Below are 21,961 nucleotides of genomic sequence, written 5' to 3' on the forward strand. Positions count from 1 at the left end.
GTTCTGCAATGGCTCTGTATTTGTGTGGCTTTATAAAATACCTGCAGGGTAGAAAAAAGGTGCTATAGAGGTAATCACTGATTTCTTGTAATAATTTTTAAATTCATGTTGAAGTGCCTCTGATTTTTAACCTTTTAAGAGTAAATTCACCCTAAGAGTGGAAACCATGAGAAGCTACGATTGCACCTGTAGATGTTTTCTGCTCTTGGGTGAAGAGCTCTGCTCCTCAGGAGGGTTTGCAGAGTTGGCAGCGTTCCCTTTGCGTACTCGGTCTTCTCTAAAATTGAAAATACTCATTAAGTAAATAAGTGTATCAGTAGAATAAATACCTGGTGTTCGATTTCACACGAGTCTGGAGGGACAGGACAAGGGGAATGGCTTCCCACTGCCAGAGGGCAGGGATAGGTGGGATATTGGGCAGAAATCCTTCCCTGGGAGGGTGGGCAGGCCCTGGCACAGGTGCCCAGAGAAGCTGTGGCTGTCCCTGGATCCCTGGGGGTGTCCAAGGGCAGGCTGGACAGGGCTTCGAGCACCCTGGGCCAGTGGGAGGTGTCCCTGCCCATGGCAGGGGTGGCACTGGATGGGCTTTGAGGTCACTTCCAACCCAAACCAGTCTGGGGTTCTGTTATCACCGCAAATGGAATTTACCACTGGTATAAATCTCTAATCAAGGCAATTATTCTCATCAAATCTTATGAACGTTGGACCTTGTGGAAGGGTGAGATGGGCTGACAAGGGCAGAGCCTACAGAAGGGAAGATGAGGAAATGGATTTCTCCTCCTCTGATTTCCCCACCCCCTCATGTGTAAAGAATCATGCAAGTATTTATTTACTTCTTTTAATTATTGTTTTCTCCTCCTGGATTTAGAAATCCAGGTCGTGTCTTGGCTGTAGAGCAGGTGGAGAAGATTTGAGACTACTTTTAGGCTGCCTTAAGCACTTGTTTGTTTATTTCTAACCCTCTCTAGATGAGAGCTTAACGCTTGGATAAAGGCAACCCTTTGTCAAAGATTTTTCACACTTATTACAGCTTAAAAAAAATCGGTGAGACTTCCAGAAGTCTCAAAAAGAATTCCTAGAGAAGACAGATTGAAAGGAGGGTTGGTTACATTTAAGGTTTAATAAAAAAAAATCCCAAGCAGGGGGGAAAAAAATCTCTTCTAGTACTCCTTTGCTCCTTGCAGAGTGAGAAGGGAATCCAAGAAACTTGTAATATTTATAAAATGTCGTTGTTGGGATGTCGAGGCGGGATGGAATCCTGTTCTGAATTTGAGAGGACTAAATATGGTCCCACTGGAACGAAGTTTTGTGATTTAATGGGAAGAAAAGCAGCGTCTGCTGAGCTCGAGCGTTTCGTTTTCTTGGCCATTTCTGGCTGTAGTAATGGAAAAGTAGACGATACTCAGGGAGGAAATAAACATCTTTTTCTTACTCATGTAGTACAGTCACACTCAACCGAGCAAGTAACGGAGTCTGATGGATTGTCCGTTTAATTTTGAAGGATCAGAGAGGAGTTTCTCAGCAATCACTGAGATATTAATAAACATTTAACCCTCTCTTTACTTTGGGAAGCAAAACCCCACCTGGCCTTGAAGTCTTTCCAAGCACAAGTGATATTTTTCTGTTTAATTTTTGACACATTTTGAATTTTGGCATGTAAATATCGAGCCATTCACACCCTCTGGTGAGCGAAAGCTGCCCCTCCCTCCCTTCCATGGTGCTCCCACTTGATGTGCAGTATCTCTGGTTTCATTTGTCAGGAGAATAATTATTTCCTGCAATTTCTGTGGTATTCCCAGGGATTTCAGCAAGCTGGAAATTCTCTTACGGCCTTTTTCTACGTGGAAATGGCCAATTTTATGAAATCATTAAGGCCTTTACGGCACTGAATTCTTCTGAAACTGAACAAGTTGGTCACTCAGGTCCTGTCCTGTTGGTCTCAGCTGGCAGGTGGAAAAGGCAAAGCTGGGTTTGCTCAGCGAGGTGGGTCTTACCTGCACTCCGGGGGTGCTTGGGGAATTTCTGTGTCTGGCACCGCCCGTGGGGAGCTGGGAAAAAACGAGCAAAAAGGTGGTGAAGGAGAAGTTTGGGCTTCCTTGCTTGTGGTTCTCAAGATCTGCATAAAGGAAATAACACTTGGATTAAATGGTGATGATTTTCCTGGACAAACGTGAGGAAAAATGCTCTGCAGTTTGCTTAAAAATCAAAAAACAACCCAAAAAAGCCTTTATTTCATAAAGGTTTGGAGTTTGTTGTGTTGGATCTCAACTAAGCTTTGCTTTCAGTTGGTGTTTGGAGGCCTTTGCAGGTAACGGAGCTGCAAGGGAGTAATTTAGAAAGTAAACCCAGAAAGAACATGTTAAAAATAACCAATTTTCTGTGAAGCTGGGCTTTGTTCAGGGTGTTTGTGGCCTCTCAGGAGTTGCCTGCTGGGCTGAGGGGGGGAAGGCAGTGGATGTGGGTGGTTCCTGTGTGGATTTGAGGAGGAATTTGTGTTTTGAAATGTTCTTAACACGAGATTGCTCATTCCCCACCCATATTGTGCAAAAGGGTTGATGGAATTTTTTTATCACCTTGAAAGAGTAAAAAAACCTTGAAAATTGTGATTTTCCACCACCAGTAGCCTCAATTTCTCCGTTTTGGTGATTCAGACACACACCACAAAGGATCCATTAGCAAACATATTTTCTGCACCGTGTCAGGGACGAAGCTGGATGTGGCTGGATCTGTGTGAGCCCATGGGAAGCAAACCAGATTTTGTTTGTGCCCTGCCCAACCCCCTGGAAAAAAAATCCACCTTTGATTTTTATTTGGTAGAAAAAACTCTTTTCTAGGCTGCTTGTGGAGCTGCTGTAATGCACTAAAAATAATTTCTGGGCTGTTGGATTCAGTTTTGTAACGTCAGATGGCCTGACACGTCTCTTGCTGCTCCATGTGTTAGTCATTATTTTTAAAGCTTTGCTGAAGCACCTCAGAGTGGGACGTTTCACTCTGAAAATCCTTCTTGGGATGAGTTTTAAATGATTTACAAAATCCTGTCGGTGTTTGATTTCCTGTAGGTGATGTCCAGAATGTGAAAGTGGGAATACCCCGAGTGTGTGAATTTACAGATAAGCGACCTGAGATTTCCTTTTGCCTTCAATTTATTTGTAAAAATTGTTTATTTAGTTGTCTGTTGTCAAGGATGCTGGAGGGTTTACTGAGTTTAGTGAATAATTTCCTATAGTCTGTAGAGTAGTCACCTTTATTTTTAAGAGTGTTTATTGGGTTGTCTGATGTCAAAGATGCTGGAGTTGGATGAATAATGAAATGAATAATTCCTAATAGCTTGTAGTATAAAATAGCTATTGTGGAATTAAAACAGCAATTTCAGCTTAGACACAGAACTCATTTGATTTTCACCAAGATCTGGGTGAGCACAGTCATTCCAGCCCTGCTGAAATCGGGCAGTGGAAAGCAGTTACACACAGAGATGTTTGAAAGTTGATTTTTTTTTTATAATTCTGATAGCTGTACTTAAAGTTCTCATAAGAAATGGGCAAGGCATAAGGTAATTAGAGATTGGTTTTAATTTTAGATTTCTGTGTGATGAAATTCTTTCTGGAGCAAGGAGTTGCAGTTGGAATGGAATACGTGTGTGTCTTAATATTGAAATAAACTGATGAAAAACACTGCCAAGAGAATTTTAATCATGGGAAAAACAGGCTCCCTCAAACCTCCCGTGTATTTTCCTTTGTCAGGGACTTTCTTACCCTGTGTAAACAACTGAAGTGAAAGTAGAAAAAAGTGAGTTTAGTTTCATTACATAATGCAAACCTTTCCCCACCATTGTCTCCGTCTCCTCCTTCCCCCTTCGCTGCCAGACGGGATGAATCACTGGCTTAGCCGGGATTGGGGATTTTCAGTGGGTTTGGAGATGCCTGTGCTGAGGACAGATGAAAAATCAGGAAAAATGAGGTGAAATGGAACCGTTTAGTCTTTTTTGAAGAATCTGTGAGACGCCTTTGTCGAGGTTAAATAATTCCACATAAATATTGTAAAGATGAGCTGAGTGTTTTTAATCTCTCCTGCTAAGAACGACAGGGTTGAGCACTCTTGCTGTTGTATGGGGAAAGAATTAGGTTAAGATTTAAAAATTAAAATTAACGAATTTCAGAGTAGGAAGCCTTTCCCATTACACAAAGGCAACAGTAAATCCTGTCAGAGTCAGGTGAAATCTCATCTTTACCTTTTGTTCACATAAACCCATGCGCGGCTTTGATGTTCTCTCTGCACGGCAAAATGTGAGTTAGGGAAAGGAAAATTAAAAAAAAATCCACCTCGGGTATTCGCAGGGTTTTGTTACCAACTGTCGAGCGTTTTCACTTTGTTCTTCCTTGTGTTTCTGCTCATCTCTGCTAAATATAACCAAGACCATCCTTTAAACGTGGGTTTTTTCACCCTTGGGACTGGATCGAGTTTCTTGAGATTGAGCCCAGGCAGAACGTTTTCAGAACAGAAACCAAACCTTTATACTCGAGATCTGCCGAAAAAGACGTATCTGCACACCTGTAACCGCAGAAATAAATCCTCCCGTGGAACAAAACAAAACAAAAAAGTGATCTATCAGAGATCTCCTCACGGACGGTGAGGAAATGGTGCCTCGGTGCCCTGGGGAGGGAGCGGCCCAGCCGCATTACCTCACCCTGCACTCGCACTAAGCTATTAAAAATGTGCGTTGCATAATAAGATTTTTATCTCGCCCGGAGCAGCCGCCGCTCGCTCTCTGTTCTCTGCGGCCTCACGGCCGGCGCTGTAATGGCGGCGGGGCCGGCGGGGAAGGGGGGGGAACACGAGAAAATGAGTGTTTTTTGCGGCAAAATGAGTGTTTTTGGGGAAAAGAGTTGTGTTTCTGAGGGAAAAGAGGGTGTTTCTGAGGGAAAGAGAGTGTTTTGAGGAGAAAAGCGGGTGTTTTGGCGGGGGTGTTTCTGAGGGAAAGCGTTTGTTGCTGAGGGAAAGGGGACTGGGTTTTGGGGGGAAAGTGGGTGTTTCTGAGGGAAAAATGAGTGTTTCTGAGGGAAAAGAGGGTGTTTCTGAGGGAAAAGTGAGTGTTTCTGAGGGAAAAGAGGGTGTTAATGAGGTAAAAGAGGGTGTTTCTGAGGGAAAAGAGGGTGTTAATGAGGGAAAAGTGGGTTTTTCTGAGGGAAAAGAGTTTTTGGGAGAAAAGCGGGTGTTTTGGTGAGGGTGTTTCTGAGGGAAAGCGTTTGTTGGAGATGGGAAAGGGGACTGGATTTTGGGGGAAAAGCAGGTTTTGAGGGGAAAGAGGGTATTTCTGAGGGAAAAGAGGGTGTTTCTGAGGGAAAGAGAGTGTTTTGAGGAGAAAAGCGGGTGTTTTGGTGGGGGTGTTTCTGAGGGAAAGCGTTTGTTGCTGAGGGAAAGGGGGACTGGGTTTTGGGGGGAAAGTGTTTCTGAGGGGAAAGGGAGTGTTTCTGAGGGAAAGAGTGTTTTGGGGAGAAAAGCGGGTGTTTCTGAGGGAAAAGTGGGGTTTTTTTTGAGAGAAAGAGCATTTTGGTGAGAAAAGCGAGTGTTTGGGGGGAAAGCGACTGGTTTTGGGAAAAACTTGTGTTTCTGAGGGAAAGGGGAGTGGGGTTTTGGGGAAAGCGAGAGTTTTGGGGGGGAAGCCTCTGTTTTTAAGGGGAAAGTGAGTGGGTTTTTTGGGGGGGGGAAGCAGATGTTTCTGAGGGAACAGGGTGTGGGTTTGGGGGGAGAAAAGTGGGTGTTTGGGGGGGAAAAGCGAGTGCTTTTTGGGAAAGGTGTTTCTTAGGGAAAAGCGAGTGTTTTTGAGGGACAAGCGGCTGTTCCTGAGGGGAAAGCGAGTGTTTCTGAGGGAACAGGGAGTAGTTTTGGGGGGAAGCGAGTGTTCCCTGAGGGAAAAGCGGGTGTTTCTGAGGGAAAAGCGGGTGTTTCTGAGGGAAAAGTGGGTGTTTTTGAGGGACAAGCGGCTGTTCCTGAGGGGAAAGCGAGTGTTCCTGAGGGAACTGGGAGTAGTTTTGGGGGGAGAAAAACAGGTGTTGGGGGGGGGGAGAGCCAGTATTCCTGAGGGAAAAGCGGGTGTTTCCGAGAGAAAAACGAGTGCTTCTGAAGGAAAAGCGGGTGTTTCTGAGGGGAACGCGAATGTTTCTGCGGGAACAGGGAGTAGTTTTTCGGGAGGCGAATGTTCCTGAGGGAAAAGCGGGTGTTTCTGATGAAAAAGCGGCTGTTTCTGAAGGAAAAGCGGCTGTTCTGAGGGAAAGGAGCGTGTCTCGGGAGCCGCGGCTGTTTCGCCGCCGCTGTTTGTGCTCAGACCGGTCTGAGCCGGCGGGAGCCGGACCCGCCGCGCCGCCCCCGGGGCGGGGCCGCCCGAACCCCGCGGAAACACCGCCATGCCACAAAAATGCCTCTATTTTTAATTAAAATAATAAAACAGACACCTCCTCATCCCCGGCCCTTAACACTGGAGCAGCTTTCGCTCCTGTGTGAAGGTTTTCCCTCTCAGCTCACAGGGCAGCCCCTGTCTCAGAGCCAGCTCTGAGGGAGGAACTCGCCCTCTCTCAACCTTCCCATTTTAGGCCGGTTGTTTATTTTTTAAACCTTCAATGCTCTGCCTGCTCTAGAAGTTCAACACCAGTTTTCTCCCTGAAGGAATGAGCCCCAAAAATCCCCAAAAGGGATTATTTGAAGCCTGTCCCCACACGCTATCACCATTGCTGTGGAAGGACACAGTATCAAAATAAAACAGAAATTTAACATTGTTATCCGTTCTGAGAGAACCCAACCCCATATTCTAAATAAATAGACAATAATATTTCAAAGCATTATAGCCAAGTGGGTTTTTTTGAAATTTTTACATCGTTTTCTTGGCAGGAGCTGCCCCACAAAGAGTGGACATTGGGCTGTAATTAATACCCGCCCCCCCTGCACTCCGGTAATAGTTGGTAATTGCTGGCTCTAAATGACAAAGCAATTAAGTCTCTTCCTAAATGTGCAGAAGTAGGTGTTTATCTAAATCTGGGCTGTCAGCCTTTGTTTTTTTGGCGAGGCCCAGAAATTTTCTCTGAGTGCCGTTTGGTTCTTTACACACAGAGGAAAAAATTCTGTCTTTTTCCAAATGTATTTCAGGAAAGGAGTCTTAAAAGTGCGTCGTGCTGGGGATGGATGAAGTGTAAATTACTCTAGGAAAATATCTCTGTTTTATTACAATGAGAACTATTTTGATCATCTAAAACGACTTTATTGCTTTGCATTCTCTTAAAAGAGATTATTGTTTAAACTTTAGTGGTGTAAAGGTTTCTCACATGAGATCGGAGTCTTTGGTGGTGAATATGAGGATTTCTGGCAGCTGAATCCAGCCCCTCCTATGAACTTGCCACTTGCCTTTTCCTCTGCTGGGGAAGGAGGACCCACAGTGTGTTAAAAATAACATTTTTAAGTCGCCCCTGGACAGCTGCAGGTCTGTGGGAGCCGGTGTTTGGTGTGAGGGTTGGCGATTTCAGGGCTTCCTAACCTCCTTTTTCAGAAATGTGGGAAACCCCGAGTTGTATGGAAGGCATTGCTCCCACCAGCGTTGTCCTTAAATCCGTGGGAGCTGCTAAAAATTCGCTGTTTTTCCCCAAAGGTCGGGTGCTGTCGGTGGATTGGGTTTGACTTGGGGGTTGTGCGTGCGCGAATTAACAAAATGGTCACTTCTAATTGCGTTTTTAAGGCTTTGATTTCCTTCCAAGTATTTTGCTTAATCATCTTGAGTAGGCTGAGGGAAGGAAAGAATTAGCTGAGGTCAGGGAAGTTGAAGCTGCCCATGTTGCTGCTCAGATGTCGGGCTTAGTCTGAGCGCTCCTGGAGGCAGGAGAAAATCTACTGTACACCGAGAGCAAGGGGAAATCAAACCCCGAAAATCCAGGAGAAATCAACCGCGAAAATCCAAAGCAAACAGGGAAACGTGGGGCTGCCACAGGCCCCTTCCCTCTGCACAAGTGGTCCAGATTCTCCTTTCTTTGGGAGAAGCACAACTGGGCTGTGAATCATCGCTAAAATAGATCCAGGGTTGGTTGTCTGGAGGTTGTTTGTCTGCAGCGATGCCGGAGCCAGACGGCTCAGATGGAGACACACCGCAAGCACCAGAGCTGGGGGAGAGCGTTCCTACCCTAAACACCTTCGGAATAATGGGCAGTTTAATAATTTCTAATGAATATTCACGTGGCGGGATGAATAGCAAGAGGGCAAGGCTGGATTGAACGCTTCCTGAAAAGTACCCGTCATTAGGGCGATCAAAGGGAAAATCCACCCCCGCCTGGGCTCAGCCCGACGGGTTCCCATTAAAGCCCAGACACAGCGTCCCTTTGGGCTTGCAAATACAGCGATTTGGGCTTTTTTTTTTTTTTTTTCCCGAAGAGAATGTTTCTGGCTCTGCCAGAGCGTGGATGCAGGAGCAGAACCTTCCCCTTAAAACCCGAGGGCTGGGAGAACACTCTCCTTGCTGCGCCCTGGCATTAACCTTAAAAACAACTCTAGGTTGTGCTTAAATGAGGTCACAGGGATGGGAATTAATGGTAAATAAAATAAACCTTATTGGGGAAAAAAATAAAAAATAGTATCATCCCCTAATCTTTGCCCGTTGAATTAACCGTGTACCTGATGGGCTTAGCTTTGCCCTTAATGTCCAGGCATCGTCAGACAGCGCCAGTGCCCAAAGCACTAATGATGGCATCAAGGTTTTAAGTGAAAAAGCTTCTTAGCGGGAGATTAGGGATCCCACTCCAGATCATCAGCTGGTAATGCCACTGGGAGAGGAGGAGGAGGAGGAGGCAGCGCAGCTCCAGTGGAAAATCACAGACTGGGAGAGAGCTGAGGGCTTCGGTGTTGTGTGGAGAAGTAATTCATGTGCTGGGATGTAACCCTAATTTTGTAAAACCTTGAAGGAAAGTGAAGTTTCCAAAAGGAAGAAGAGTGAGACATGCTGTGTGTAGATGTTAATGAAGTCCTTGCATAATTACTCGTTAAGTGCCTAATACAGGAACAAAAATAGCTCTGGCATTAGGAAACAAGACTTCTCTGTGATCCCTCCTTGCAAGAGCCCCATAACAAAGGTAGGGAGCTGTTCTTTCATTTTTGGTCCTTCCAACCGTGAGTGCTCTCCAGTCTGGAGGAGTGAGACGTGGAGCCTTTTAATTCCTTCTCTTTGAGAGATGTCTGGGCTTCCATTTGCAGTTGCTTTATTTAGCTCAAAGCGATGGTGTTGGCTCGAAGACGCTCAGAAATCCAGGAGGGCAGGAAAAGTCCCTTTTGGAGAATCATTTCCACGAGAGGGAAGTGGCTTTCAGGGCCATCTCGTTTCTTCCACGATTTAAGATACTCTCCAAAAATACCCAGAAATCTTCATGGTTTTTATACCTGGGCAATTTTCTCCAAAAATGCCCAGAAATCTTCATGGTTTTTATACCTGGGCAATTAAGATACTCTCCAAAAATGCCCAGAAATCTTCATGGTTTTTATACCTGGGCAATTAAGATACTCTCCAAAAATGCCCAGAAATCTTCATGGTTTTTATACCTGGGCAATTAAGATACTCTCCAAAAATGCCCAGAAATCTTCATGGTTTTTATACCTGGGCAATTAAGATACTCTCCAAAAATGCCCAGAAATCTTCATGGTTTTTATACCTGGGCAATTAAGATACTCTCCAAAAATGCCCAGAAATCTTCATGGTTTTTATACCTGGGCAAAAATACAAAAACTTCATCAAACCTTTTAAAAATCAGGAGTCATTAAGACACACCTCCAGCAGGTCCCAGCACTCAGGGCATTCATGTGTTTACCATCTTTCATCCCTTTGAGAGCAGAGAGCTTTTCTGGCGTGATAAGGTCTGACAGAAAGGCTCCGTTCTCCCAGAAAGTGAATTCCCAGGAATGCCAGCACTGGGTCCCCACGGACAAACAGTGCCAGGCTGGGCTCAGTGAGATGCAAAGTGTCCTACTTACTGTGGCTGCTGCAGGTCTGACCTCCTTGGATCATCTGACACCTCCTTGGGTAAGAGGTTGCTGCAAGATCTCGAACCCTCAAATTATGTAAGATTTACCCACTTGCTTTGAAGTTGGTCCCTCCCTTCCATGTTTGTTTACTGCCTGGTGTGTCCTGTTGGACTGTGGAGGATGAATAGTCACAGAAAGGGAGCTGTCGGGTTAGTACAGATTTTCTCTTCTCTTTGCTTTCTGAACGCCTGTGGAGCTCTTGCTGACCCCTGTTCCAGAGTCTGGGAATACGCCGGGAACTCCTACGCCCATCGGGGCTTTGCTGGGTGAAGTTTTGAGTTTGTTTGGTTGGTTTTGAGGTGGAGGGAAGGGCAGAAAAGCTCCTTGTGTTGCCAGAGGAGAAGCAGAGATGGTGTCTAACAGTTGTCTCAGGAGTTGATGTTGGTTTTGCTTTTTAATCTTGAGTTTCCCTCGGACTTAGGGAAGTCACGTGTGTGAAAAGGAAGGTGCTTAATTAATACTGTACATGTGCTGCTGGGTCTGGGGGCTTGAAGCACTAAATCCATAAGGGAAGCACACAGGCTTTGCCTGTGGGAATTCCTTGGAGGACTTTCTTCCATCCCACAGTGGAATTGCCTCCCTCTGCTCCTCCTTTCCCAGCTGCTCCCAGGACCACCTGGAGGCCAGGGGGGCACACAGGCACTGAATCCAGGCAGGTGGAAGGTATTTGCTCCTTTTCCATTTTTCCCACAAGTTAAGTCTTCACCAATGCTTTACACTCCCTGCCTGGCCAGTGCAATGAAACCAGCCCAGGTTTTTGGGAAGCAAAATCCTTCACCTTCTGACCATGTGTGGAGATTTAATCACTAAATTGTAACAAACACCACGGAATTAAATTACAATAAGGTGGTTTTTCAGAAGTTACTCTTAAGTGACAAACACTGTCATATGATACTGGTTTTGCTGGGTGGTTGGTTTTGTTTTGTTTTAATTTCTAAACCTGGCATTACTTTCCATGGCTGCTCAACATAAAGACACCCTCTCCTCCCCAACTTCACCTCTTTCATCCAAACATTGTCTTTTTGGTTTTATTTTCATGACATCAATGTTTTCTACCCATGTGAAATCTCACAAAAAAAGTTCTACTTTTAGTTGTATTTTTATTTGCACGTGGGCAGCAAAATGAAGTAATCCCCAAATATAGTCCTAGCCAAGAGATCCATCTGTTCCCTGCATTTTTAAATGGCAAATTAATCCTTAGCACACAACTCATCAAATGGCTTTTCTTCTCTAATGTGTGATGCCTGAGATCACAGAAATGTCATTTTTTCCCAGGCCTTCCATTTTAAGTAGTCCTTTCCTCCAGAACAGCAGCTCCTGTTCTGGACTCCTGTGCTGCTTCAACCTAAAAGGGGGTGTTAAAAAAAAAATCTCCACAATTATTGTTCCCTTCATCTCTTTGCTGTTTCTTTGACAGGCTGGGGAAGATTCTATTAGAGTCTTAGATCAGAGGGACAATTTGTGATCTAAAATGTAAGAAAAGAGCAATTCTCTTGGAAAAACACCCTTGATAAATGGATTTATTTCAGATGGAGAACTAGGGCCACTTTGTCAATTTTCTTTTGGATTTCATTCTTTGGACAATTGTGACCATTTTTAGAAGTACTGAACCCTCCCCAGAGTTATCTGCCATAAAGGGAATTTCTATATTAAGCTTTGCCTGCTCCCAAATTTACTTAAGCAGCATTGTGGATCAGCTGTGTATCTTGGCACGCCTTCCCTTGCAACTCCCATCCCAGGAACAATTCTGTTTATAGGAGAGGATGCACCATTTCAAAACTGCTCCAAATCAGGAATTTCAACAAATGGTGTTTTGTGTGACGCTGACAAACCCAGTGCCTTGTGTTGGGGGGAGGAAGGGCTGACAGATAGTGCCAGGTTTGGGGCTTTGGGACAAGGTGTGATGCTTTTCTGAAACACCAAGACAGAATTAATTCTGTGGGGCTGTTTTGCTGTGATCTGCCAACAGCTTGATGTTAAAAAATAGCTGCAAAAATAACCTGGGGGTGAAGCAGAGCTGGGGCTTTTTTTGTTTTAGCATATGCATGAAAAAGGCTTTTCTTCTGAAAGATGCCCAGTATTCAACTCTTACTTAATGCCAAATGGGTTTAAAATTGTATTTAAAAGTGTTTATTCCCAGGAAGTTTATTTGGCATGGCTGTTAAGGCAAAAAAGTTACTTTTTACCCCACAAGTGAACATGTAGTAGCCTACTTGGACACAGTGGTGGTTGAGTTTTAAATGGCATTTCACAGTCCTGGCTCATGGACAGCACTTGGAGTCGAGTTTTGCTGGTTTTTAACCAACATGCCGAGTAGGTGCCTTCCTGAAAGCAGAGCTGTTGTTGAGGAAACTGCCTTTAAATGTTGCACTTGGAGCTCTTTTCCAACGTTAATGGTTCTATGTTGCTTTCTTGGTATTTTGAAAAGCTTTGGCCTCCCAGGAGCAGGAGATTCTGAGCCTGTTCCCTCAGTGGTTCACAGAACGACCTTGGGCAAAGCCCTGGGCTCTTCTGTCCTTACTTTTCCCTCTGCAATGCAGGGATGGTAAGACATACCAACCTCCCATGAGTCTGGTACCAAAATGGGGGTGTTGTTTAAAGATTTCATGTGCTCTGAGGTGTCAGTTGCACAATACTGGTTTAGATCATCTGCAGAGAGGTGGCCAAAGCTTTGAGTTTAATGGGATTATTCTGCTTTTGGCCAACCTTTGGCCAAAGGGTTGAAGGCCATTTTTCCTGTACTGTGGCAGTGACTCTGCCCCATGCTTGCCTCTCAAAGCTGCTGTGATCACAGACTGATCAGTGCCTGGAGCAGCAGCTCTTCTTCAGGAACATCCCAGCAGCTCTTGGAATAATCTGGTTGAATCCCAGCACCTCTGGAGGAGGTGGGAATTTGGGGTGGATGCAGCGTGGCTTCCTACCAGGGTTCCTGACCCAGGGCTTCCCTCTGTGAAGGTGATATTAAACAGAGGCTCTCTGGGCTCTCCCATTCTCACACCCACCCTCTTTCTTCCCTCGTTGCAGCAGTGGAAGTTTAATTGTGGGAAAGCTGTGCCGAGGAGCTGCTTTGTACTTCACCCTCAAGGCCTCGGTGACTTTAATCTTTCCCAGCGCTCAGCTCCGTCACCGCCGCCCTTTGCTGAGAAAGCACTTCCTGCAGTTCCCGGAGCTGCTGTTGAGCCTGAGTGATCCCCCTGTTCCCAGGGAGCAGCCAAGAGGCTTTGGGAAGCAGGAGACTCCAGCTGCTCCCAAATTCTGCACCAAACCCAGCGCTGGGAGCAGAGGGCTTGAGTAGCATCGGCCCAGCAGTGGGAAACTGTTGCTGTAGCTGAGTTGGATCTTTGCTCCCTGGATAGTCCCGTGTGTTTGGAACCAACACATTTTTTTCCCCAGGTTAATGGTTTTAATTCTTGGCTGTGCAAAGTTCAGGCCTGAGGACAAAGGGACGTAGGTTGAGGTGGCAACAGCGACTGTGGGTTGGGCACAGTCTCCTCAGCCAGACAGGGATTAATACAGACATACAGATTTTTAGCAGTCAGAATGGATTATTTAGTTACAGGGAAGAATTAAAAAGCAGCCCAAGGCTGTCTGGAAACTCTGAGGGCACCTGGCTACAGGGGAAGGTGGTTCTGGGCTGGGAGCACTCTGTCCTTCTGAGAAACATCTCCATCTTTTCCATGATTCATTCCAGCCTTCATCAAAGAGCAGGTGTCAGACATCAGGGTAAAATAACTGACATAAATATATTTATATATATATTAATATATGGCCTGTCACAGAAATGAAAATGGGATGTTAATAAGCCACTTGCTGGCCTTGGGGTAGATATATGGTAAATATTACCTGGGAGCTGTGTCTTCAAAACCTTACTGGTCAGAGGCTGAAATAGGGCTCTGGTCGTTGGCCAGCTAAAGGACAACGAGTTGTGTTGCCTTCCCATGGCCTTTAAACATCATTTAATTTCATTTCTTTGGATTTAGGATTCCAGCCCAGCAGGAGATCACTGAAGTCTCCTGCCTGGGTGTGGTGCAACAGAAAGAGTTAAGGGAAGGAGGATGTCCCTGTGTAATTAGTCTGCAGTATTTAATGATCCCTCCTCAGGGCGGTACATGCTGGGTTTATCTGCTGGGTGCTCTCTGTGGCTGCTTCTGCCTCCGTGCAGCAACTTTGGCCTTTTGCCCCTTCAGTGGCTTGTTTAGCACTTCAGGGTGTGTGACAGGCACAAACCAAAGTTCTTGGGTGGCAAGTTCTCAGCGGCTTGAACGGGTGCCAAGAATGTCCTGGAGTCACGTCCCGGCGAAGGGACGATGGGCACGGGGTAGTGACACACAGCGAGGCTGAGCTGGGTGCTCCCGGCCTGCTCTCCCCACCCTCATATCCATATTCCCAGTGGGAGCAGCTCAGGCTCTCTGTGGTTTGTGTGTGGGCTGAGCCCCTTCCCTGCTCACCCGCGGTCGGCAAAATACGGCAACGACTCTTGATCTCTTCATACAAACCAGCGTGAGAGGCTGGGCTGGGGTTTGTGATATTGTCAACTTCAGGTTCAGCAACTCCTTTCAACCAGGAAAAAAAACTCCTCCTGTTTATTTCCGGAGGTGTGAAAAGTGGTTTTTACTTTATAAACAACCTGGTGTGGGGCACGTCCTGCGTGAAGAACAACCACCTGCTGCTCATGTGGGTGTTTGGGGCAGCTTTGGAATCAGCCCCAACAGGGAGTTGCTCACCCTGTGCCCAGAGCTCTGCAATTTTCATTGTGGTTGGTCCTGCCTATGGCAAGGGATTGGAACGAGATGATCTTCAAGGTCCCTTCCAACCCAAACCCTTCTGGAATTCTGTGATTCCTCCTTGAATGTGGCAGAACAGCCATCTGGGTTGTTGGAGCAGACCTGGTGGTGTCGGAGTTTTGTGGGAATGGGTTATTGCTGTTCTTAGTAAGGACGTGTGGTTTGATGTGCCTTTTTGACTTGTGTGTGTGCAGAGAACGGGGGAGATTCTGGTTAAATACATTTTTAGCTTTGTGTGATATTTAGCAGTAGGTCAGAAATACCAGCCTGTAATAGCCCTGTGCATTTATTATTTCAATATATCATTTTCCATCCAGAAGTCAAAGTGTTTCACAGGCAAAGGTCCTTTAATCCATTGCTAGAATGGAATGTGGTGCATTTTTAAGCTCTTATTTTAAGCAGTTGCCTTCAGGTTTTTCTGGGTGTTGGTTGGCAGCAGTCAGGTCTTTTTAATACTTTTTATTCCCAAACAACACATTGGTACATTCAGGATACTTGGAACAATTTTCTGGTGCTGTTTTCCCAGGTTGAAAAAAATCTAATTGGTGGTTTTTTTCCAAAACCTATAAAACATCCCAGGGATTTGTGTCTTCTGGATAGAGCTGATCATACAGCACTTGGTGTTTTGTGCATGGAGAATCATCTACAGTGACTTAACTCCGATCTGGAAAGGGAGGGACAAGGTTAAAAAATAAGGTTCCTGTTGCTTCCATTCTGAGCTGACTGAACATCAACTTTGGATTTCCTGACCCGACTTGGGAATGTGCTGCTGACATCGGGCGTGAGAACGACCCGGGGACGGTGCTTGTCCTCAGGAGATCTTTCTAGGAGATAATCTTCACTCGGAGATGACTCTGACAGGGTGTTGAATCTGAGCTGAGCCAGGCAGAGTTCCTGATTTCAGTTAATTTTGGCAGGAAAAAAAGTGATCGCTTTGCATATTGCTGTAAAAAAAAATCCTGGATCGTTTACCAGGTCTGGTGAAACAGTTTTTGATGGCAGCTATAAAAAAACAAACCCTAAAATCTTAATTTTTACTTTTTCCTGCCAAAATTGGGCATCAAAAACGAGACGGGTTTCAACCAATTTTTGCTGCCTTTGTTTTAAATTTGTTCTGGCAATCAGAGGTAGAATCATGGAATCACAGGATCATGGAATCACAGGATCATGGAATCACAGAATCATGGAATCACAGGATCATGGAATCACAGGATCATGGAATCACAGAATCATGGAATCACAGAATCATGGAGTCACAGGATCATGGAATCACAGGATCATGGAGTCACAGGATCATGGAATCACAGGATCATGGAATCACAGGATCATGGAGTCACAGGATCATGGAGTCACAGGATCATGGAATCACAGGATCATGGAATCACAGAATCATGGAATCACAGAATCATGGAATCACAGGATCATGGAATCACAGGATCATGGAGTCACAGGATCATGGAGTCACAGGATCATGGAATCACAGGATCATGGAATCACAGGATCATGGAGTCACAGGATCATGGAGTCACAGGATCATGGAATCACAGAATCATGGAATGGTTTGGATGGGAAGGGACCTTAAAGATCATCCCATTCCATGGGCAGGGACACCTCCCACTATCCCAGGTTGCTCCAAGCCCTGTCCAACCTGTCCTTGGACACTTCCAGGGCTGGGACAGCCACAGCTTCTCTGGGCAACAACAGGGTGGTTTGGTTTTGTTTTCTTTCACCTGTTTTTAAGCTGCAGTTGCAGCTCAACCCCTGCAGTGTGTTGTTGATGCCTCTCTCTGCTTCATCCTTCGCTACAGGCACCGTTTCCCACCCTGTTTCCCATCATGTTTCCCGTCATGTTTCCCACTGTGTTTCCCCCTCTGTTTCTCCCCGTTTCCCGCCATGTTTGCCACCATATTTCCCAGCATGTTTCCCGCCGTGTTTCCCCCTCTGTTTCCCGGCCTGTTTCCCGGCCTGTTTCCCGCCCTGTTTCCCGCCCTGTTTCCCGCCCTGTTTCCTGTCCTGTTTCCTGCCCTGTTTCCCGCCCTGTTTCCTGCCCTGTTTCCCTCCCTGTTTCCCGCCCTGTTTCCCACCCTGTTTCCCATCTTGTTTCCTGCTGTGTTTCCCTCCCTGTTTCCCGTCTTGTTTCCCGCCGTGTTTCCCACCGTATTTCCCGCTGTGTTTCCCTCCCTGTTTCCCGTCCTGTTTCCCACCGTATTTCCCGCCGTGTTTCCTGCCGTGTTTCCCTCCCTGTTTCCCGTCCTGTTTCCCACCGTATTTCCCGCCGTGTTTCCCGCCGTGTTTCCCGCCGTGTTTCCCTCCCTGTTTCCCGCCCTGTTTCCTGTCCTGTTTCCCTCCCTGTTTCCTGTCCTGTTTCCCTCCCTGTTTCCCGCCCTGTTTCACGTCCTGTTTCCCACCCTGTTTCCCGTCCTGTTTCCCACCGTATTTCCCGCCCTGTTTCCCGCCGTGTTTCCCTCCCTGTTTCCCTCCCTGTTTCCCGCCGTGTTTCCTGCCCTGTTTCCTGTCCTGTTTCCCTCCCTCTTTCCCTCCCTGTTTCCCGCCGTGTTTCCCTCCCTGTTTCCCGCCGTGTTTCCCACCCTGTTTCCCATCCTGTTTCCCGCCCTCTTTCCCACCCTGCTTCCCGCCCTGTTTCCCGCCCTGTTTCCCGCCCTGTTTCCCACCATATTTCCCGCCCTGTTTCCCGCTGTGTTTCCCTCCCTGTTTCCCTCCCTGTTTCCCATCCTGTTTCCCGCCCTCTTTCCCACCCTGCTTCCCGCCGTGTTTCCCACATCACATTACACTCAATTAAATCTCCTCCATTGTCATGGCTCATAACAGGATCTCACTGATTTTTACCCATATTCTGCTTCCCTGCCTGTCTCATCTGAGGGTTTTGGAGGAGAATATTTGTGGAAAGACTATAAATTCATAGAACAGAATCATGGAATCAGCTGGGATGGAAGAGACCTCTGAGATCATCAAGTCCAACCCTTGATCCAACCCCACTGTGATCACTTTGTCTCCCTCTTCCTTTCCCGTGGGGAGTCCCCAGCCTGGAGCTGACTCAGGCTCTCCAGTCCGTGGGCAGAAGTGACAATTGTGCCACGTTGTGTGGTGGCAGAGGGTGCAGGGCAGGGTGTGGGATCCCCTGATTCAGCTCTGCTGCCATTGATGGACTCGGCGGGTCTCCCGTGCCATCCACGGGTTTGGAGTGTCCCTTTTATCCTCTCCTTTCCCTGGGAACAAAGGGAACTGCTGCCTTTGTGTTCTCCGCTCGGTGCTTTCATTTTTCACACATAAACCCAACGTAACTTCGTCCTTACTGAGCCCTGCCCGCTGTAATGGCCTGGAAATGAGAGATCTCTGTGCAAACCAGGAGTGTCTGTGGGGCAGCAGGATTTCAAAGGCCATTTTTACAGCTATAACTGGGAAAAGGAAAATTCCGTGTGCTGAATCAGCTGCAGGGCACTGAGAGCAGGAGTTGGGCCTGATGGTCCTTGTGGGTCCCTTCCAGCTCAGGGTATTCCATGATTCCTTGGATTTTGGATCTCCACCCCATTGCTGGATTCTTACATGGTGAGTCTTGAGGACTCAGCCCATATGGACAAATTTTAGTCTGGATTACAAATAGATGTAGTGGGGAATAGATCCATAGATAAATACTGTAAGTTATATATAGATTTTATCTTGATTGATGGAAAGCAGATACATAAATAGTGTGAGTAAGAACACAGACATCCTTATATACTCACAGGCAATCATGGAATGCAGATAAATACTATAAAAGGCCTTGTAAACTACACCTGTAGTAAAGTGCACGTGGTAAAATGGGAACAATCTCCTTTATAGCTCCATTTTTCCATCTGGTTTTGCCGACAATAAAACCAAAAATCTCTATTCTCAATTGCTTTGATGTCACGGAATGAAACTGATTTTAGGAGTATCTGGGCTGGACAAAAAGGCATCTGAAATCCTGGTTAAATGCTGGAATTATTCCCAAATGGTCCCACATCCCCAGGAGAGGTTCAAAGCATGGAGGGGCCGGGATGTTGGAGGAGCTTTCCCGGCTCCCCGTCGGCGCCACGTGTGTTGTGACAGCTCAGGAGATTAGTTTTTCACGCTGCCATTCTGCTCCACTGAGCTCACAGGGATGTGGAAGAGCAGGTTTGCCTGTGTTGGGAAAAGGCTGAGTGCCAGAGCACGCTCTGGAAAAAATCACCCCAGCATAGAAATGCCAAATGAAATTATAAAGCTCTTTTTTTGCACCATTTTTGTCCTGCCCCAAGACTTGGTGATACTTGAAACACTTTCAGGGAGGAGATTATTGGAGCTGTTTGTTTATCCTGTTATATTCCCATGTTAAAATTTCCCCAGCCCATTCTGAAAGCTTTATGAACCAGCTTTTGCCAGGAGAATTTTTAATAACTTATTTTCTGTGCTGGCAACGGGGTGGCTGTTTTCAAAATTACTCCCAGGGAAAAGCAAAGCCATATTCTCATTTTAATATCCTGGAAACACGTCCTTGAGCAGCTCTGGGGCTTCAGCTCTGGGTGTTTTTAAAGCTGAAAAAGAGTTGTGTTTTGCTGCTGGAGACTCCACATAGTTCCCTGTCAGATGCTTTGTTTTGATTGTTCTGTGAGCTGGAACTGGGTGCCACGGCAGCTGTAATTAACTCTTCCATCATCCTCCCGTTCACAGAACATCAAACCTTTGACTTGCTTTTGAATTATTAGATCCATCTTTCTTCAATAGGAAAAGTGATGGGGATTTCCCAAAGAAAGGGGGATTGTTCTTGCAGCCATTTTGTTTTCCTTTCTAAAAATAGTCAGAAAATAATGACTTTTTTTTTTCCTGCAATGTCTGGAAAGTCTTTCTTTGCTGAGGGATGTGGATCCCTGAACTCCCTGGGGAAGGGGGAATGATCAGCACGATCCTGATTTCCCAAAGTTGGGTGAAATTCAGACTCCCCTGTAGAGTTTATCCCCCTGTGACACTCCTGTTTCATCACCTGGGGATGTCTTATGGTGTTACCCCAAGACAATATTTTTCCTCAGTGAAATGCTGTGCCTTTAACAGTGTGTTCCATATTTCAAACATCCTTGTAAAGAAAAACCCCCTAAAATGCCTTTTCTCATTTTAAAGCACCGTTTAAATAGAAATTCGAAGCTGCCTCTTGCCTGGGAGATCCAATCTCAGCACATGGAGGATTTTAAAGGCTTCAGGAGTGCAGAGTTGCTTGTGCTATTGAGCACTGAGGTGTGAGGAGGGTAAGTGAAAATGCACAAAGGGCAGAGGCTTCTGCAGCCCTAAAATCCTATTTTTGCCTCCCCCAGGGGCTGGTGAACCACGTGGAGCCTCTGCCAGCTTGGGAATGATTTTCAGCTTCTCCCCACACACGTTCCCTGCCCTGTATTTGTGTGTTTAAAGATGTTTTTCTGTTCTTTGCCAGTTTATTTCCCAGCACCTGATGGTACCCCTTGAGATTATTGAGGGCCTGTTCACGTGGAGTTTGGTTTGTCCTCCTTTTCCCAAAATTCTGTAGGGAAGAACCTGAACGTGGTGAGGATTTGAGGTGACTTCAGGGGAAGGTGGAGCCAGAGGGAGTGGGATAAAGAGAAGGGAATTGCTGCAGTCTTCATTTTTAGTGATTGAATAATTAATTAATGAAGAGGGCACGAAAGGAGGGTGTACAGGTGAGGCAGAAATAAAGGCAGGTCACAGATGGAGCAGAAAAACAAGGCAGGAAAAGGGGCATCTTGGTGGCAGGAGATTCATTGCTGGGAAACACGAGGCATGGGGAGGGAAATGCTGTTTATTATCCACGAGGTGAGGGGTTGGGTGGCTCAGGGCTCAGCTTTTCACTCCATTCCTGGCATGGCTTTATTTCCTCTCCTCTCCCAAAGCAACACTGAACTTCCTCCTCCAGGAGGAGGAGGAGGAGGAGGAGGAGGAGAGTGTGGGAAAGGCACCAAGGTGTGAAGTGACTGGCTGGGCTGGGCTGGGAGGGCTGGGGGTGGGACTGGGAGCAGTTTCTCATGTTTATTATTCCTTCTGCAGTTTTGCCCTTTTTTTTTGTTGTTCTGTTCTTATTTTGGTCTGGTGTGTTTTTATATCCCCCACTGGATTGTTTATGAGTATTTTGGGACAGGGATTTCCTTTCTGAGCCTCCAAAAATATTGGGGACAGAGCCTGGGGCCTTTGGGAATCTGCCACAGCACTTGTTACACTGAGAATTTCAGAAAGAAAAGCAGGTTTTTTGATTGTTTGAAGGAAAAGACCTGCAAAAAAGTAATGGGATTGCTCACAAAATCAAATCATGGAAATGATGATCAGAAGCCTGAAATGGCTTCCCTGAGAAAAGAAATGGAAAAGTTAAGTGGTTTAATGGCAAGAAGGTTTGTAAGAGGCCTATGAAATATTTAAGGTAAGAAAAAGATAAACCTGCGTATCATTTTTCTAATAGGATGTGGAGAGGAACATAAAAATTCAATCAGGCAGCGAATTTCCAGACTGACAGGGTTATTTTAGTCCGTGGCACATCTCCCCCTTCCAGCCTCCGAGTTAAAATTCCAGCCGAATTTTTTCGTGTAATGGAGAAGGAGAGTCTCGGGGGTTATGTCAGACAACATTATTTTTAGAGCAGTTCTGAGCCCTCGTGCCTCGGGGAGGGAATGAGCCACTGAAGCAGCACGAGGTGTCCCCACTGGGCGAGTTTAATAACATTATTCTCTGTATTTCTGCCTCTCCTCGAAGCGTCCGACGAGGCCACCGATTGGATCGACTCCCCCTGTGATCTGATATGCAAATCCTGCTCTCTTGTAATTATTGTTCATAAAAGGGGATGAATTCCTTCATACCCTGAAGTTGGTGGAATGGTGTTTGCTGGTTCACAGAGAATCCCTGAGTGGTTTGGGATGGAAGGGATCATCCCATTCCAGCCACATGAACATCACAGGTTATTCCTGAGCAGCTGACCAAAAACTCACCATGATCTTTCCACACAAGAGATCTTTGTCTCATCAGAGTACAGATCTTTTGGGGAAATTGCCTGAGAGCACAATGATAAGCACAATAATGTTTCTTTTCTGTGTGTTAGAGCTTTGGGGTGGATTTTGAGGCTCCATCAGGCTTGTGCTTCCTCT

General features: G+C 46.1%; 1 protein-coding gene across 2 annotated transcripts in view; it reads left to right on the forward strand.

Annotated features, from left to right (window-relative positions):
- The window catches only part of SPEN (spen family transcriptional repressor), an 82,752-nt gene that overhangs the window by 26,515 nt on the left and 34,276 nt on the right, over positions 1-21,961 (forward strand). The window lies entirely within an intron of this gene.

The sequence above is a fragment of the Pithys albifrons genome, chromosome 22 (assembly GCF_047495875.1).
Source record: "Pithys albifrons albifrons isolate INPA30051 chromosome 22, PitAlb_v1, whole genome shotgun sequence".
NCBI lineage: Eukaryota > Metazoa > Chordata > Aves > Passeriformes > Thamnophilidae > Pithys > Pithys albifrons.